Below are 6531 nucleotides of genomic sequence, written 5' to 3'. Positions count from 1 at the left end.
ACTTTTCGAATTCAAATCGTTCATCTGGACCAACGTCACACTCTCGTCTCAACAAATATACGTCCACTGTGAAGTGACAATATGTGATCAAAACTTGAACGCAACCTGCAATACCCTTGTAAATACAAAGCAATAATATCACTGATATATATATGATTATTGATCAATCGATTCTTCTTGTTCTATAGAACTGTGCATCCGGTCGCCGACGTCGCGATGCTTACACGAATCCGTACAAGGTCATTTCTGCTGGTCCCGTCCTCATTGCTACAAGTATAGATGGTGATACGAGACCATGTGAACAGGTGGGTTGCTCATGTTATATTTTGACAGTAATCATAAGGTGTATGAATACGACACTGTGTGTGTCTGGTGTATGAGAAGACATCCATGTTATAACTCGACAGTGAGCAAGAGGTGTATGAATATACCATGTGTGTCTGATGTATCAGAAGACACCTATGTTATAATTGGACAGCAAGATACAAAAGTAGAAACTTTAACAATACAAACTCTTGCATTCCAGAATGAATATTGTTCCGATGTATGTACGATGATGGGTGGTAAGCCCGTATGCTCGTGTGGTGAAGGGTTGAAACTTGGAGACGATATGAAAACATGTGTTGGTAGGCATAGGACGAGATTGGTGCTTATTGTGTGTTGTGGTTCAACTAAACAAACTGTCTTTGTAGAATTGCCGAACGAGGATTCGAACACGCTGGTCTACCTAATGGGGATTTCCCTGGTACTTTTACTTGGAATAATAGCAATGAAGAAATTCAACGCATAGTGAATGCACTGTGTTGTATACATGCCTAATATAACAACGGGTGACATTAGAAAGATCTATAAGCGGAATAAATCATATTCGTATTCAAATGTATGTGTTTTTTTTGTTTATTGTTTAAGTGGATAAACGCACCCCACACAATACTAATAGGCGAACCACTTCCAGGAAGTAAACTCGTTATGACTCTCCGAGATTGCCTTGCTTTGAGCACAGCAGTACTGTTAATGTAACCATAATCGGAAGATAGAAAGGCACTTACAAAGTAAACGTTTTCTATTCTATATGGTTGAGTTCATACAGCAAGGTATGGCAGGGGAAGTGGCATTAGGGCCAGAGTTGGTCCATTACACCAAAGTTGATGAGACATTCTAATAGGGTGAGGTGAGGTTATACTACGAGACAAACTACTTAGTCTCAAAAGTTTTTTATGCAGTTTTATATGGATGAGGTATTACAGTGAGGCACATAAGCGGTATCTGGGATTTAAACCAGAGTTTTATACATATATTACCAGGTTACTTGGTGATATTACATCAATTGAAACAATAACATGGGGCCTAAAGAGCACCCTGATTTTCCAAAAGCTTGGCACCTAAGGGCAAAGCACAAGCAGACTTCTGCTAATGGCTTATTGTATTGTCTTTTGGGGTAATGGGCCAAATCTGGCCAAATTCCTAGGTCCTCAAGGACTTCAACCATTAGAAAAGAATAGCTCTATCAAAAGCTGATTAATGCAAAGGTAATTTTACCAACTATAGTTTATTGTTTTGGGCGGATTGAGCTGTAAAGTTCCGACTCCAGATCATGTAATACGACGGACGCTTCATCTCGTAGTCGAACTAACTGTTCGTTCCATTTCCCCGACACTAAGTTAAGATGGTTATTTTGTGCATCAATATGTCGGTTGATGCTTGGGAAGTCATTCAGGATAAGAAATGTTTTAAGCTCGGCAATCAAACGTAGAAGCGACTCCCCTGCACGGACAATGTTAGCCGACCGAACCCTCATTTGGTAAACGTCGTAATAATTTTTTTTGCGTCGCTCGATCCAGTTGTTGGTTTTCATCAACTTTCCCGGACTTTATGATTTCACAGAAGTTATCCAGCATTGAACGAATGTCGTCTTTCAATCTTTTGTTGTACGAGTTCAATTGATTCTGTATTGTATGAGACAAAGCTTGTCGTTGAGCCATTCTTGCAACTTTACTCCAAAAGTAAAAAATCGAGATCAATATTTAAGCTAAACTGTAAGGATAAGCTACTAACTGCAAGAACAAATAGTAAAATTATATTTAAGTTAGTTGAACATCAGGTTTTATATGATGAATCCTTGTTCTTCATGATCTGCTAAAGCCTAACAACTGTTTAGCTTGCCATGAATCCGTTAACAATTAATTGCCCTGAAAAATAACGGCTGTTCAACTAACCCAAACTACTAAAACATCGCAACAGGGACCCTTAACCCATAGCCTAATCATAGTTTAATATAGAAGAAGCCGTATTATTAAACTATGGCCTAATTTGTAACGTTGGAGAGAATTCTTCACTAGTGCCCAAAAAGACTAACTGGGGTTGATAAGTTGTATTTATAGTTTAAATAAAAGCTTCCAAAATGGTACAAACTGTTTACACATAACTCTAAAAACAAGTTTTACAGACACGTTGAACGAAATTTGTTTCGTTTTAGGGTTTTAACCTAATTCTGTTAATAATAAGTTATGAAGACGTGCGTTGGTTTGGTCCCGCATATTATAAAGTCCTATATGGCCAACAATCACTTTTTGACATTAAAATTGTTTTCGTACTTTAACTGATGTGTTACTTGTTATTAAAAACTATAAATGAATTTATTATATGTAATATATAGTATTAATAGTAATGCATCGCGCCGTGGCATAGTGGTAGCGTGCCTTTCTCCTAACAAATAGGATCAGGTTTATGTTTCGTTCTCTTTAATCGTCCCATTTGGTAGTCAATAAACAATATGAACAGATTAATATAACTGTATGTCCCCATGTTCCTAACATAAAGTTGTGACACGATTGCGAAATATGATAAACCAACAGCACCAGGAACGTTAGATTGGTAGGTCGGGAGAAGATGGGACACCTTTTCATTCTATTTTCTCGTCCCATTTGTTAGTAAACAAACAACATTTAAATAATTATAAATCGGTACCCTCACGACTTCCATATACCGTTGTTGATTGTTTAAAACACGATCAGGATATTTGGATATTATTTGTTAAAGGTGTCTCATCTTACCCCATATTACTATAATAACTTTTATATGTCTCTTCGATTATGGTAGCGAAGATTTAAGAAAAAACACGAAAAGACAAGATATAGCGAATATCTTTATAATATAATACCGTATAGTGTAGCCTACCGCGCGCATTCAATTCTTCTTTAAACGCAGGAAACGAATTGATTCATTGTTCTCTTCTTATCCCACAGTACTATCCCACAGTTATACAGAACAGGAAATGAAGACAACATGACGAACCCCTTGTTTAAACCTTTCATACACCGCAAGCTAAATATCATTAACCTGTGCAAGCAGCCATGGAAGGTTCATTTAAATTGGTTCTGCTGTTCGTATGTTTGCAATGTTGCTGGGGTAAGTGGCGATTTGTAAATAAATGTTTAAAAAATAAAATGTGTTTTTTACTTGTTCTTATTGTTTGAATTAATGATTGAAACCCAGTTTATCTCGAACAACAGTTGTTATAACAGGGGTGTTTTGTTTCATTACTTTCATGTACACCCCGTGTCCATTTACAAGCTATACCACGTATGTAACTTATTTATCCTCGCATGGCGGGGTAACTGCAGTGGTTATAACACAGGTGTTCTGTTTTATGCACCTCGTCCCAGCTTACGAGTTACCACGTATGTAACTTTGTAGTGATTGTTTTTTATTTATACGGCGAAAAATTTAGACATCTCATTTATCACCATGCGATTATAGAAATTATACTGTTCAGTCTCTTTTGCATACAGGAGGGGCCATGGGAAGTTTTTTTTGCGGGACCGAAACATCAAGGTTTATCAATTTTAGAAAAGTGAATTACGCACCATCAGACAACTGTAGCGATTTCACGCGAGATAACACTGCTCCGCAGGGATTGAGCCTAGTGGTTTTGTTTACAGAGATTGGACCCTCCTCTAATTGCACTGTAAGATATAGTAGGCCTACTGCTTTGTGGGATAACAGTTCCATAATTCCAAATCGTGTTTTTAACAATTAACAATGCCTTTTAAGAGTCGCGGGACTACGTTTATATAGTTCTGTAAATATTTTTTATTTGCTACTAAATAGGACGAGCAAAGGAAATGAAAACATATCCCATCTAACCCCACTATACTGCACACAAGAGTGAAATGGTCAATGTTTTTAGTCTATTTTATCGTCCCGTTTGGTAGTAAATTGTTGTACAGTTGTTATATAATACGGATGTTCTGTTACATACACCTCGTGCCCGCTTACGAGTTACCGCACGCATGTAACTTTGTGGGAGGTTTTTAACGTTAGTACTTGTTAAAACAAAACATATTTTTCTCTCTTTCCAGTGGTTGCTTTTATTTTCACGTCTTCTTTATTAATGATTTTTTACTAAAACGTGCCCATTCATTAAGAGTTATGCTGTCTTGTTCGTTCTTTATATAGATCGCTGTGGGGATACAATTTATTACATATAAACAAGGAGATTACCTTATGTATACTGGTGGTCCTTCTATACGTGTAAGGTGCCAACCTGGGGCCATGGATTCCGTTAGCATGCAATTTGTGGGTAAGTGAAACTAATTAATCGATTCGTTCGTAATTTATCACGAACGTAATCGCACCAGAAAATAAAACTTGACAAGCCGTTTCTATTTTCTCGTTTAAAAATATGCATCCTAGAGACTGCATGGATTGAATGAAGTTAACTTATTTTTTAAGGGGATATATCTTGTTTTTTTCTTGTAATTTATGGCTGATAGTTAAAACAACCCACAAGTGACCCAAAATGGTAGCAGCGAGCCTCGAACCGGTAAACTAGAGGTTAGCGCGCTATACAACCACTTTGCCAAGGCGCCGAAAAAATATTGAATGCTCGTTATTAAAGACAACGTAATTATTATCAATCATATTCATGCAGGTTACAACCCGAGTATTTGTCATTATTATCAATCGTATTCATGCAGGTTACAACCCGAGTATTTGTCCATCGCAAACCACAAGCCTCAATCCCGGAGCTTCGGTTACCGTTGGAAATTACAACAGCACCATAAATTATGCCGATTCCTTGTTCTGCCGTTGGCGAATTATTGCGGCAAACACAAGCGATAACTGTAACTTTACATTTGTGAACACTGGTGTCCAAAGTTTGCCAGCTGGAGACTATGTCACGGTAATTCCGGTTTAAAATTAACTTGTCGATATGGCTTAGCCAAGCAACCCATACTGTTTCTAACAGAAAGTCTCTTTTTAAGTGTATAAGTCTGTTCGTCTCTTAAGTTAAAGGTTTATAAGTCCGAATCGTGTTTTTCTAATACTTAATTCTTTCAAGAACCCAAATCGATGTTCTATTCAGATCGCCTTTATTTAACGCAACATATATATATATTGCTTGTTGAGCACGGTAGTGGTCATATAGATCCTTTTTCGTCGAACAGTTGTTCTTGGCTTTGTTGTTGTTGTTGCTGATAGGGCGATTTTTTCCGCACTTATCCTAATTCTCAATTCTAGCATTTTCTTTAATCTCTTTATTGAAATCAAATCGTAATATATATTTATAATTTTTAGACAGATTTAAAACCGCACAATTAGCGTGTGTGCACCGAAGCGTAGACGAGTGCCTTTTTCGTATCGTTATCTTTGGTATAAATACCACGTCTCTAGTTTCTTCGCTTTTTTAGTTTACCGCTCGCGATAAATCATTATGCAGCCGCCACAATATGAATAATATTAACTTCTAACATTACCTATAATACGGCGTGATTACGGTTTATCCAAATTCACAAAAACAAACGTCTTGTTTTTAATATAGGTGGCTGACAGACTAACACAAAAGGGGATTCTGAATCCGCTAACTGGTGTGCATACAATACAAAGCAATGACCTCTCTATTGATTTCATGAGCAACAACGACATGACTGCAAATAACGGAGTTCGTTTCATTGTCACGCGTAAGACGCCTTGGCTTCCTTACATCCAGGTATTTACAACTTTAATTTTCAGGTTGTGGGCAACTTGTGACTCCAATTGTTGCTGCCACCCAAGCTCCAACTGTCACTACCCCTGTTCTTCCACCGATTGTTTGCTCAATCTCGCCAAGTTTTAAGTAAGTTGTCTTTGTTATTTACCATCTTGTTTTTCTTATTCTGTTGGGTGGGAACTTGAGTGGCTTACCCATGGTAGCCACTTCCATGCCCACAGTCTAATTGCTAGTTATTGCAGTGTGTGTATAAGCAGACATGACTTTTGTTTGGTTTGGTTATTTATATCCTTGTGGGTGGAAACTTGAGGGACTTATCCATGGTAGCCACTCCCATGCCTACAGTCGAGTTGCTAAAGCTTTTGCAGTGCGTGGATAAGGAGACCTAATATTTTTGTTCAAACAGCCTCAGCAGCGACATGTTGCGGATGTTAAACGCCAGTTCAACCGACCAGCTCATTATTTCACCAACATACGTTGAAGACATCAGCACAGTCTCATCCAAGTGTAAAGCACTTGGCAGTCAACCAACCTTCCAT

General features: G+C 37.8%; 1 protein-coding gene and 1 pseudogene across 1 annotated transcript in view; one reads left to right on the top strand and one right to left on the bottom strand.

The window, feature by feature from the left end:
- LOC100181526 (putative uncharacterized protein DDB_G0290521) overlaps nt 1–1794 on the top strand; it is a 5190-nt gene extending 3396 nt beyond the window's left edge. Inside the window, exon 10 of the mRNA XM_026838887.1 lies at nt 1765–1794. The gene's annotated coding sequence lies outside the window, so the exon portion shown is untranslated. The remainder of the gene's footprint in view (nt 1–1764) is intronic.
- LOC100183723 lies at nt 1535–2013 on the bottom strand (annotated as a pseudogene).
- Between the last annotated feature and the right edge of the window lie 4518 nt (nt 2014–6531).

Source organism: Ciona intestinalis, unplaced genomic scaffold (genome assembly GCF_000224145.3).
Source record: "Ciona intestinalis unplaced genomic scaffold, KH HT000124.2, whole genome shotgun sequence".
Classification (NCBI taxonomy): domain Eukaryota; kingdom Metazoa; phylum Chordata; class Ascidiacea; order Phlebobranchia; family Cionidae; genus Ciona; species Ciona intestinalis.
The sequence above is the reverse complement of the archived record's forward strand: the minus strand, read 5'-3'. Positions and strand labels throughout refer to the sequence as shown.